General features: G+C 50.5%; 2 protein-coding genes, 5 non-coding genes and 3 pseudogenes across 7 annotated transcripts in view; 8 read left to right on the forward strand and 2 right to left on the reverse strand.

Annotated features, from left to right (window-relative positions):
* Window positions 1–12,308, reverse strand: part of LOC125715120 (uncharacterized) — a 1,180,389-nt gene that overhangs the window by 593,061 nt on the left and 575,020 nt on the right. The window lies entirely within an intron of this gene.
* Window positions 1–12,308, reverse strand: part of LOC125715114 (uncharacterized) — a 935,270-nt gene that overhangs the window by 346,174 nt on the left and 576,788 nt on the right. The window lies entirely within an intron of this gene.
* On the forward strand, window positions 542–660 carry LOC125737255 (5S ribosomal RNA). The gene has a single exon (XR_007396521.1). It is a non-coding gene; the product is annotated as a 5S ribosomal RNA (ribosomal RNA).
* LOC125735197 (5S ribosomal RNA) lies at window positions 1,739–1,857 on the forward strand. The gene has a single exon (XR_007394496.1). It is a non-coding gene; the product is annotated as a 5S ribosomal RNA (ribosomal RNA).
* On the forward strand, window positions 2,938–3,056 carry LOC125736211 (5S ribosomal RNA). Its single transcript, XR_007395495.1, has one exon. It is a non-coding gene; the product is annotated as a 5S ribosomal RNA (ribosomal RNA).
* Window positions 4,128–4,246, forward strand: LOC125730312 (5S ribosomal RNA). The gene has a single exon (XR_007390666.1). It is a non-coding gene; the product is annotated as a 5S ribosomal RNA (ribosomal RNA).
* On the forward strand, window positions 5,326–5,434 carry LOC125732147 (5S ribosomal RNA; annotated as a pseudogene).
* On the forward strand, window positions 6,506–6,624 carry LOC125736184 (5S ribosomal RNA). Its single transcript, XR_007395470.1, has one exon. It is a non-coding gene; the product is annotated as a 5S ribosomal RNA (ribosomal RNA).
* LOC125731938 (5S ribosomal RNA) lies at window positions 7,702–7,810 on the forward strand (annotated as a pseudogene).
* Window positions 12,071–12,189, forward strand: LOC125731599 (5S ribosomal RNA; annotated as a pseudogene).

Genomic DNA, 12,308 nt, shown 5'->3' on the forward strand with positions numbered 1-12,308 from the left:
CTGGTGGTAGAAGCGGTCTGGTGAATTTTTAGAGAGAAGAGGCTGTCGATGTTTGAATGTAGAAAATTGTTCTGGCTGCAGCCTGCAGTATGGACTTGTTGGTGTGTGTAGCTCCCAGTGTTCTGACAGCGCGACGTTTTGGGGAAGCATGTGATTCAGCTGCTACCAGTGGGCTTCGTGCGGCGGAGATTTTGTGGCTGTTAGCGGAGTTGATAACAGAGGGTCGTTAAGAGAAGCCTACATGCAGTAGGCAAAGGAGTAATGTTTGCCGGCGGGGGACGTGCGGCGATTAACCTGTGCGGTAGTGAAAAGGAGTTAAAAAGAAGGAAGTGTGCGGATGCGGAAAGAATGGAATAATTGTGGTAGGCTGCCGGCTGAGTAGTTTGGTGAATGTTTGGTGTGAGTCCGGCGCTGCCGATTGGATGGTGGGGCTGCAGTGTGAGTCAGATAAAAAAAAAAAAAAAGGAGTAGGATCCAATGGGACTAACTGGCATGTATAGACGCGTGTAATGCAAAAGGGCTGTTTTTGGTAGCATCTCTCGCTTACGGCCATACCACCCTGAACACGCCCGATCTCGTTTGATCTCGGAAGTTAAGCAGGGTAAGGTCTGGTTAGTACTTGGATGGGAGACCACCTGGGACTACCAGGTGCTGTAAACTTTTCTCACTTTTACTTTATACAGGGGGCGCTCCACTTCACGATTAATTTAAATCTATCACTCCCCTTCCATTTTACTATTTTATATATATATATATTTTTTTCTCTCATTCATAAAGGCAGCTTTTAGAAACCGTTTTACTCTAAATACTTCCTGGTAATTCTAGGTGCTGTAAGCTGTTCGTGCCTTTATTCCACCAGGGCGCGATCTTCTCACAAACTTGAAGACTGTCACTCCCCATTCACGTTTTACAACTTATTGTTAATGATAAAGAGACAGCTTTTTACACGCAGTTTTAAACAAAGTACTGATATTATTCCTCTTCAACTGACCGCTTTGTTTTCTATGCAAAAACCACTTCGCCACAGAAGACTCGATATTATTGGCATAGCAAGTTCTGCTCTTCTCCTTTCAAAACTTGCTAAAAGCTGTATTTAAAAGAACAGATTGGCCGGGGTAATTCACACCCTTCAATGCCAGCTTAATGTTTAGGTTAGTGGGAATCACAGAGGAATTAGGGATGGAAACTTCTTTGCTGGTGGTAGAAGCGGTCTGGTGAATTTTTAGAGAGAAGAGGCCGTCGATGTTTGAATGTAGAAAATTGTTCTGGCTGCAGCCTGCAGTATGGACTTGTTGGTGTGTGTAGCTCCCAGTGTTCTGACAGCGCGACGTTTTGGGGAAGCATGTGATTCAGCAGCTACCAGTGGGCTTCGTGCGGCGGAGATTTTGTGGCTGTTAGCGGAGTTGATAACAGAGGGTCGTTAAGAGAAGCCTGCATGCAGTAGGCAAAGGAGTAATGTTTGCCGGCGGGGGACGTGCGGCGATTAACCTGTGCGGTAGTGAAAAGGAGTTAAAAAGAAGGAAGTGTGCGGATGCGGAAAGAATGGAATAATTGTGGTAGGCTGCCGGCTGAGTAGTTTGGTGAATGTTTGGTGTGGGTCCGGCGCTGCCGATTGGATGGTGGTGCTGCAGTGTGAGTCAGATAAAAAAAAAAAAAGAACATTAGTAGTATCCAATGGGACCAACTGGCATGTATAGAGGCGTGTAATGCAAAAGGGCTGTTTTTGGTAGCATCTCTCGCTTACGGCCATACCACCCTGAACACGCCTGATCTCGTCTGATCTCGGAAGCTAAGCAGGGTAGAGTCTGGTTAGTACTTGGATGGGAGACCACCTGGGAATACCAGGTGCTGTAAGCTTTTCTCACTTTTACTTTATACAGGGGACGCTCCACTTCACGATTAATTTAAATCTATCACTCCCCTTCCATTTTACTATTTTATATATATATATATATTTTTTTCTCTCATTCATAAAGGCAGCTTTTAGAAACCGTTTTACTCTAAATACTTCCTGGTCATTCTAGGTGCTGTAAGCTGTTCGTGCCTTTATTCCACCAGGGCGCGATCTTCTCACAAACTTGAAGACTGTCACTCCCCATTCACGTTTTACAACTTATTGTTAATGATAAAGAGACAGCTTTTTACACACAGTTTTAAACAAAGTACTGATATTATTCCTCTTCAACTGACCGCTTTGTTTTCTATGCAAAAACCACTTCGCCACAGAAGACTCGATATTATTGGCATAGCAAGTTCTGCTCTTCTCCTTTCAAAACTTGCTAAAAGCTGTATTTAAAAGAACAGATTGGCCGGGGTAATTCACACCCTTCAATGCCAGCTTAATGTTTAGGTTAGTGGGAATCACAGAGGAATTAGGGATGGAAACTTCTTTGCTGGTGGTAGAAGCGGTCTGGTGAATTTTTAGAGAGAAGAGGCCGTCGATGTTTGAATGTAGAAAATTGTTCTGGCTGCAGCCTGCAGTATGGACTTGTTGGTGTGTGTAGCTCCCAGTGTTCTGACAGCGCGACGTTTTGGGGAAGCATGTGATTCAGCAGCTACCAGTGGTCTTCGTGCGGCGGAGATTTTGTGGCTGTTAGCGGAGTTGATAACAGAGGGTCGTTAAGAGAAGCCTGCATGCAGTAGGCAAAGGAGTAATGTTTGCCGGCGGGGGACGTGCGGCGATTAACCTGTGCGGTAGTGAAAAGGAGTTAAAAAGAAGGAAGTGTGCGGATGCGGAAAGAATGGAATAATTGTGGTAGGCTGCCGGCTGAGTAGTTTGGTGAATGTTTGGTGTGGGTCCGGCGCTGCCGATTGGATGGTGGGGCTGCAGTGTGAGTCAGATAAAAAAAAAAAAAGAACATTAGTAGTATCCAATGGGACCAACTGGCATGTATAGAGAAGTGTAATGCAAAAGGGCTGTTTTTGGTAGCATCTCTCGCTTACGGCCATACCACCCTGAACACGCCTGACCTTGTCTGATCTCGGAAGCTAAGCAGGGTAGGGTCAGGTTAGTACTTGGATGGGAGACCACCTGGGAATACCAGGTGCTGTAAGCTTTTCTCACTTTTTCTTTATACAGGGGGCGCTCCACTTCACGATTAATTTAAATCTATCACTCCCCTTCCATTTTACTATTTTATATATATATATATTTTTTTATCTCATTCATAAAGGCAGCTTTTAGAAACCGTTTTACTCTAAATACTTCCTGGTCATTCTAGGTGCTGTAAGCTGTTCGTGCCTTTATTCCACCAGGGCGCGATCTTCTCACAAACTTGAAGACTGTCACTCCCCATTCACGTTTTACAACTTATTGTTAATGATAAAGAGACAGCTTTTTACACACAGTTTTAAACAAAGTACTGATATTATTCCTCTTCAACTGACCGCTTTGTTTTCTATGCAAAAACCACTTCGCCACAGAAGACTCGATATTATTGGCATAGCAAGTTCTGCTCTTCTCCTTTCAAAACTTGCTAAAAGCTGTATTTAAAAGAACAGATTGGCCGGGGTAATTCACACCCTTCAATGCCAGCTTAATGTTTAGGTTAGTGGGAATCACAGAGGAATTAGGGATGGAAACTTCTTTGCTGGTGGTAGAAGCGGTCTGCTGAATTTTTAGAGAGAAGAGGCCGTCGATGTTTGAATGTAGAAAATTGTTCTGGCTGCAGCCTGCAGTATGGACTTGGTGTGTGTAGCTCACAGTGTTCTGACAGCGCGACATTTTGGGGAAGCATGTGATTCAGCAGCTACCAGTGGGCTTCGTGCGGCGGAGATTTTGTGTCTGTTAGCGGAGTTGATAACAGAGGGTCGTTAAGAGAAGCCTGCATGCAGTAGGCAAAGGAGTAATGTTTGCCGGCGGGGGACGTGCGGCGATTAACCTGTGCGGTAGTGAAAAGGAGTTAAAAAGAAGGAAGTGTGCGGATGCGGAAAGAATGGAATAATTGTGGTAGGCTGCCGGCTGAGTAGTTTGGTGAATATTTGGTGTGGGTCCGGCGCTGCCGATTGGATGGTGGGGCTGCAGTGTGAGTCAGATAAAAAAAAAAAAAAGGAGTAGGATCCAATGGGACTAACTGGCATGTATAGACGCGTGTAATGCAAAAGGGCTGTTTTTGGTAGCATCTCTCGCTTACGGCCATACCACCCTGAACACGCCCGATCTTGTTTGATCTCGGAAGTTAAGCAGGGTAAGGTCTGGTTAGTACTTGGATGGGAGACCACCTGGGACTACCAGGTGCTGTAAGCTTTTCTCACTTTTACTTTATACAGGGGGCGCTCCACTTCACGATTAATTTAAATCTATCACTCCCCTTCCATTTTACTATTTTATATATATATATATATATTTTTCTCTCATTCATAAAGGCAGCTTTTAGAAACCGTTTTACTCTAAATACTTCCTGGTAATTCTAGGTGCTGTAAGCTGTTCGTGCCTTTATTCCACCAGGGCGCGATCTTCTCACAAACTTGAAGACTGTCACTCCCCATTCACGTTTTACAACTTATTGTTAATGATAAAGAGACAGCTTTTTACACACAGTTTTAAACAAAGTACTGATATTATTCCTCTTCAACTGACCGCTTTGTTTTCTATGCAAAAACCACTTCGCCACAGAAGACTCGATATTATTGGCATAGCAAGTTCTGCTCTTCTCCTTTCAAAACTTGTTAAAAGCTGTATTTAAAAGAACAGATTGGCCGGGGTAATTCACACCCTTCAATGCCAGCTTAATGTTTAGGTTAGTGGGAATCACAGAGGAATTAGGGATGGAAACTTCTTTGCTGGTGGTAGAAGCGGTCTGGTGAATTTTTAGAGAGAAGAGGCCGTCGATGTTTGAATGTAGAAAATTGTTCTGGCTGCAGCCTGCAGTATGGACTTGTTGGTGTGTGTAGCTCCCAGTGTTCTGACAGCGCGACGTTTTGGGGAAGCATGTGATTCAGCAGCTACCAGTGGGCTTCGTGCGGCGGAGATTTTGTTGCTGTTAGCGGAGTTGATAACAGAGGGTCGTTAAGAGAAGCCTACATGCAGTAGGCAAAGGAGTAATGTTTGCCGGCGGGGGACGTGCGGCGATTAACCTGTGCGGTAGTGAAAAGGAGTTAAAAAGAAGGAAGTGTGCGGATGCGGAAAGAATGGAATAATTGTGGTAGGCTGCCGGCTGAGTAGTTTGGTGAATGTTTGGTGTGGGTCCGGCGCTGCCGATTGGATGGTGGGGCTGCAGTGTGAGTCAGATAAAAAACAAAAAAAACAGGAGTAGGATCCAATGTGACTAACTGGCATGTATAGAGGCGTTTAATGCAAAAGGGCTGTTTTTAGTAGCGTCTCTCGCTTATGGCCATACCTCCCTGAACACGCCTGATCTTGGAATCTAAGCAGGGTAGGGTCTGGTTAGTACTTGGATGGGAGACTGCCTGGGAATACCAGGTGCTGTAAGCTTTTCTCACTTTTACTTTATACAGGGGGCGCTCCACTTCACGATTAATTTAAATCTAGCACTCCCCTTCCATTTTACTATTTTATATATATATATATTTTTTCTCTCTTTCATAAAGCCAGCTTTTAGAAACCGTTTTACTCTAAATACTTCCTGCTAATTCTAGGTGCTGTAAGCTGTTCGTGCCTTTATTCCACCAGGGCGCGATCTTCTCACAAACTTGAAGACTGTCACTCCCCATTCACGTTTTACAACTTATTGTTAATGATAAAGAGACAGCTTTTTACACACAGTTTTAAACAAAGTACTGATATTATTCCTCTTCAACTGACCGCTTTGTTTTCTATGCAAAAACCACTTCGCCACAGAAGACTCGATATTATTGGCATAGCAAGTTCTGCTCTTCTCCTTTCAAAACTTGCTAAAAGCTGTATTTAAAAGAACAGATTGGCCGGGGTAATTCACACCCTTCAATGCCAGCTTAATGTTTAGGTTAGTGGGAATCACAGAGGAATTAGGGATGGAAACTTCTTTGCTGGTGGTAGAAGCGGTCTGGTGAATTTTTAGAGAGAAGAGGCCGTCGATGTTTGAAGGTAGAAAATTGTTCTGGCTGCAGCCTGCAGTATGGACTTGTTGGTGTGTGTAGCTCCCAGTGTTCTGACAGCGCGACGTTTTGGGGAAGCATGTGATTCAGCAGCTACCAGTGGGCTTCGTGCGGCGGAGATTTTGTGGCTGTTAGCGGAGTTGATGACAGAGGGTCGTTAAGAGAAGCCTGCATGCAGTAGGCAAAGGAGTAATGTTTGCTGGAGGGGACGTGCGGCGATTAACCTGTGCGGTAGTGAAAAGGAGTTAAAGAGAAGGAAGTGTGCGGATGCGGAAAGAATGGAATAATTGTGGTAGGCTGCCGGCTGAGTAGTTTGGTGAATGTTTGGTGTGGGTCCGGCGCTGCCGATTGGATGGTGGGGCTGCAGTGTGAGTCAGATAAAAAAAAAAAAAGGAGTAGGATCCAATGGGACTAACTGGCATGTATAGACGCGTGTAATGCAAAAGGGCTGTTTTTGGTAGCATCTCTCGCTTACGGCCATACCACCCTGAACACGCCCGATCTCGTTTGATCTCGGAAGTTAAGCAGGGTAAGGTCTGGTTAGTACTTGGATGGGAGACCACCTGGGACTACCAGGTGCTGTAAGCTTTTCTCACTTTTACTTTATACAGGGGGCGCTCCACTTCACGATTAATTTAAATCTATCACTCCCCTTCCATTTTACTATTTTATATATATATATATATTTTTCTCTCATTCATAAAGGCAGCTTTTAGAAACCGTTTTACTCTAAATACTTCCTGGTAATTCTAGGTGCTGTAAGCTGTTCGTGCCTTTATTCCACCAGGGCGCGATCTTCTCACAAACTTGAAGACTGTCACTCCCCATTCACGTTTTACAACTTATTGTTAATGATAAAGAGACAGCTTTTTACACACACTTTTAAACAAAGTACTGATATTATTCCTCTTCAACTGACCGCTTTGTTTTCTATGCAAAAACCACTTCGCCACAGAAGACTCGATATTATTGGCATAGCAAGTTCTGCTCTTCTCCTTTCAAAACTTGTTAAAAGCTGTATTTAAAAGAACAGATTGGCCGGGGTAATTCACACCCTTCAATGCCAGCTTAATGTTTAGGTTAGTGGGAATCACAGAGGAATTAGGGATGGAAACTTCTTTGCTGGTGGTAGAAGCGGTCTGGTGAATTTTTAGAGAGAAGAGGCCGTCGATGTTTGAATGTAGAAAATTGTTCTGGCTGCAGCCTGCAGTATGGACTTGTTGGTGTGTGTAGCTCCCAGTGTTCTGACAGCGCGACGTTTTGGGGAAGCATGTGATTCAGCAGCTACCAGTGGGCTTCGTGCGGCGGAGATTTTGTTGCTGTTAGCGGAGTTGATAACAGAGGGTCGTTAAGAGAAGCCTACATGCAGTAGGCAAAGGAGTAATGTTTGCCGGCGGGGGACGTGCGGCGATTAACCTGTGCGGTAGTGAAAAGGAGTTAAAAAGAAGGAAGTGTGCGGATGCGGAAAGAATGGAATAATTGTGGTAGGCTGCCGGCTGAGTAGTTTGGTGAATGTTTGGTGTGGGTCCGGCGCTGCCGATTGGATGGTGGGGCTGCAGTGTGAGTCAGATAAAAAACAAAAAAAACAGGAGTAGGATCCAATGTGACTAACTGGCATGTATAGAGGCGTTTAATGCAAAAGGGCTGTTTTTAGTAGCGTCTCTCGCTTATGGCCATACCTCCCTGAACACGCCTGATCTTGGAAGCTAAGCAGGGTAGGGTCTGGTTAGTACTTGGATGGGAGACCTCCTGGGAATACCAGGTGCTGTAAGCTTTTCTCACTTTTACTTTATACAGGGGGCACTCCACTTCACGATTAATTTAAATCTATCACTCCCCTTACGTTTTACTATTTTATATATATATTTTTTTCTCTCATTCATAAAGGCAGCCTTTACACACCGTTTTACTCTAAATACTGCCTGGTAATTCTAGGTGCTGTAAGCTGTTCGTGCCTTTATTCCACCAGGGCGCGACCTTCTCACAAACTTGAAGACTGTCACTCCCCATTCACGTTTTACAACTTATTGTTAATGATAAAGAGACAGCTTTTTACACACAGTTTTAAACAAAGTACTGATATTATTCCTCTTCAACTGACCGCTTTGTTTTCTATGCAAAAACCACTTCGCCACAGAAGACTCGATATTATTGGCATAGCAAGTTCTGCTCTTCTCCTTTCAAAACTTGCTAAAAGCTGTATTTAAAAGAACAGATTGGCCGGGGTAATTCACACCTGTCATACCCGGCTCGTCCGCTCCTCGTGTGTGCCACGCCCCCTGATTACCCACGTGTATTTCCCTGATCGTCTCCAGCTTTGTCTAGTTACTTTGATTAGTCCTGTGTATTTAAGTCCTGGTCTCCCCGGTTTCCCTTGTCCGTCATTGATGTTTGTGAGAGTCAATGCCTGTTTCCCGTCCTGTTTCTTTGAATAAACCCCCGTTTTCCCCGTATCCCGCTTGCTTGCCTGCTCCTTCCGCACGATCGCCGCGCTCGCTTACCAAGATCGTGACAGAATGACGGACCACAAAAAGAAGCGGAGAGGGAGGAAGAGGCTCCCACAAGAGCCGATCTCTCTCGGCGCCTGCTCGCTCTCCAGGCTTTGGCTTCCAGCGGAGGACGAGAGGGAGGTACCTGCCCTACCTCCAGCCCGGGGGCCGACCACACGCGTCCCCGATCCTGCGTGGAAGTACTGGCTCTCTAGTGAGGACGAGGACGAGGAGCCCTTCCACTACCCGGAGCCAGAAGCCTTTCTTCCACCGTCCGTTTTCACGGACATCGCGCCGCCTCCCGCAACCGCCAGGCGCCAGCGAGGGAGACGGAGGAGAACGGCGATCGCCAGTACGGAGGACCTCCCTCCGTCATTGCCGGCGGACCCCGCTCCCGTGCGGCCGCCATTGCCGGCGGACCCCGTTCCCGTGCGGCGGCCGCCGCCTGCGCAGCCGCCTTCGCTGCCGCCGCCGCCCGAGGACCCCGCTCCCGTGCGGTCGCCGCCGCCTGCGCAGCCGTCTTCGCTGCCGCCGCCACCCGCGGTCCTAGCTGACCGATACTTCACCCTCCAGGGGCTTTATTGGAGGGTGATAGGAGAACCGGCCCCACAGGCCCCCCTGGAGGGGGAAAGACTCGCCACACAGCTGGGGCAGGACTTGGCCTCCTTCACTCCAGAATCCCCTTACTCAGATCTGGAGAGAATTGCTGAGGACCTCCGGAGGCTAATCAAACTCCGGAGAGCCTCGGCTGTGACTTCCGAGTCGCCGCCATTGCCGGCGGACCCCGCTCCCGTGCAGCCACCGCCTGCGCAGCCGCCTTCGCTGCCCCCTTCGCCTGCTGCAGCTCCAGGGCAGGCGCCCCCACTGCAGCCTGCTGCAGCTCGAGGGCAGGCGCCCCCACTGCAGCCTGCTGCAGCTCCAGGGCAGGCGCCCCCACTGCAGCCACCTGCAGTTCCTGCAGAGGCGCCCCCTCTGCAGCCGCCTGCTGCAGCTCCAGGGCAGGCGCCCCCACTGCAGCCACCTGCAGTTCCTGCAGAGGTGCCCCCTCTGCAGCCGCCTGCTGCAGCTCCCGGGCCGGCGCCCCCTCTGCAGCCGCCTGCTGCAGCTCCCGTCAGCGCTCCTGTTCCTGACCGCGCTCCAGTTCCTGCAGAGGCGCCCCCTCTGCAGCCGCCTGCTGCAGCTCCCGGGCCGGCGCCCCCACTGCAGCCACCTCCTGTTCCTGACCACGCTCTAGTTCCTGACCGCGCTCTAGTTCCTGCAGAGGCGCCCCCTCTGCAGCCGCCTGCTGCAGCTCCCGGGCAGGCGCCCCCTCTGCAGCCGCCTGCTGCAGCTCCCGGGCCGGCGCCCCCACTGCAGCCACCTCCTGTTCCTGACCGCGCTCCTGTTCCTGACCGCGCTCCTGTTCCTGACCGCGCTCCTGTTCCTGACCGCGCTCCTGTTCCTGACCGCGCTGCAGCAGCTCCCGAGGCGCCCCCTGACCGCGCTGCAGCAGCTCCCGAGGCGCCCCCTGACCGCGCTGCAGCAGCTCCCGAGGCGCCCCCTGACCGCGCTGCAGCAGCTCCCGAGGCGCCCCCTCCGCCTGCTGACCCTGTTCCGGTCCCTGACCCTGTTCCGGTCCCTGTCCCTGGCCCCGCTCCTGTCCCCGCTCCTGTCCCTGGCCCCGCTCCTGTCCCCGCTCCTGTCCCCGCTCCTGTCCCTGGCCCCGCTCCTGTCCCTGGCCCCGCTCCTGTGACTCCTCTGCCCTTGCCTCGGCGTCCTCGGCCCCGACCGAGGGGCGTGATGTCCGTGTCCCGTAAGGAGCGGGGACACAGACGCAGGGCTGGGGTCCCGCCCGCCCTGCCCCCTGGCTCGCCCTGCCTCGCCTGCGCTGGGGCTCGGTTGGCGCCTGCGGGTCCTGGCCCTCCGGGTCGGCTGTCGCCTGCGGGTCCCTCTCCGATGCCTCGTCGCCCCGCCTCGCTCCCCTCTCCAGAGCCTGGTCGGTCGCCTGCGGGCTCCCCGACGGCGGCTCCTCGGTTGCCTGCGGGGCCCCTACCTCCGACCCTCCGCCGGACGTCGCCGCCTGCTGCGGCTCCCCCCTCCTCCGGGCCTTCGCCGTGGGCCCCTCCTGCTCCCTCGTCCCCTTCCCCGGTGCTCCCTCCTGCTTCCTCCCTGGCCCCTCCGCGGGTCCCTCGCCCTGCCTCCTCGGCCCCTCCGAGGTCCCCTCCGGCTCCGGCCTCCCGGCCGCCTGCGGCCCCTCCGGCTGCCTCCCGTCGCCCGCTGGGGCTCCCTCGGGCTCCCCTTCCTTCCTCCTCCTTGTCTCCCTACGCCCCTGCCTTTGTCCCGCCTGTCTCTGCCCCTTCGTTTTTTGCTCCCCCTTGCTTTGTTCCTCCCGTCTCTGCTCCTCGTCCTTCTGGGTTCCCTCTGCTCACTCCTGGCCCTTTTGTTCCGCCTGTTCCCTCCGTGTCCCCGTTTCTTGTCTGTCTGTCTGCCTTTCCTGTCCTGTGTCATGTCTTGTCCTGGCTTCTGCCTCTGTGTCAGTTTTGCCTGTCTGTCTTGTTCCCTGTCCCTCGTTGATTTCTGGTTTTGTTTTTCAGGTCCTGTTTTGCCTCGTCCCGTCCGTCGCCCCCTTCCTTGGCGCGCCCGGAGAAGCGCGCCTTTGGGGGGGGGTTCTGTCATACCCGGCTCGTCCGCTCCTCGTGTGTGCCACGCCCCCTGATTACCCACGTGTATTTCCCTGATCGTCTCCAGCTTTGTCTAGTTACTTTGATTAGTCCTGTGTATTTAATTCCTGGTTTCCCCGGTTTCCCTTGTCCGTCATTGATGTTTGTGAGAGTCAATGCCTGTTTCCCGTCCTGTTCCTTTGAATAAACCCCCGTTTTCCCCGTATCCCGCTTGCTTGCCTGCTCCTTCCGCACGATCGCCGCGCTCGCTTACCAAGATCGTGACAACACCCTTCAATGCCAGCTTAATGTTTAGGTTAGTGGGAATCACAGAGGAATTAGGGATGGAAACTTCTTTGCTGGTGGTAGAAGCGGTCTGGTGAATTTTTAGAGAGAAGAGGCCGTCGATGTTTGAATGTAGAAAATTGTTCTGGCTGCAGCCTGCAGTATGGACTTGTTGGTGTGTGTAGCTCCCAGTGTTCTGACAGCGCGACGTTTTGGGGAAGCATGTGATTCAGCAGCTACCAGTGGGCTTCGTGCGGCGGAGATTTTGTGGCTGTTAGCGGAGTTGATAACAGAGGGTCGTTAAGAGAAGCCTGCATGCAGTAGGCAAAGGAGTCATGTTTGCCGGCGGGGGACGTGCGGCGATTAACCTGTGCGGTAGTGAAAAGGACTTAAAGAGAAGGAAGTGTGCGGATGTGGAAAGAATAGAATTATTGTGGTAGGCTGCCGGCTGAGTAGTTTGGTGAATGTTTGGTGTGGGTCCGGCGCTGCCGATTGGATGGTGGTGCTGCAGTGTGAGTCAGATAAAAAAAAAAAAAAAAAACAAGGAGTAGGATCCAATGGGACTAACTGGCATGTATAGACGCGTGTAATGCAAAAGGGCTGTTTTTGGTAGCGTCTCTCGCTTACGGCCGTACTACCCTGAACACGCCAGATCTTGTCTGATCTCGGAAGCTAAGCAGGGTAGGGTGTGGTTAGTACTTGGATGGGAGACCACCTGGGAATACCAGGTGCTGTAAGCTATTCTCACTTTTACTTTATACAGGGGGCGCTCCACTTCACGATTAATTTAAATCTATCACTTCCCTTCCATTTTACTATTTTATATATATATATATTTTTTCTCTCATTCATAAAGGCA

The sequence above is a fragment of the Brienomyrus brachyistius genome, chromosome 2 (genome assembly GCF_023856365.1).
Source record: "Brienomyrus brachyistius isolate T26 chromosome 2, BBRACH_0.4, whole genome shotgun sequence".
NCBI lineage: Eukaryota > Metazoa > Chordata > Actinopteri > Osteoglossiformes > Mormyridae > Brienomyrus > Brienomyrus brachyistius.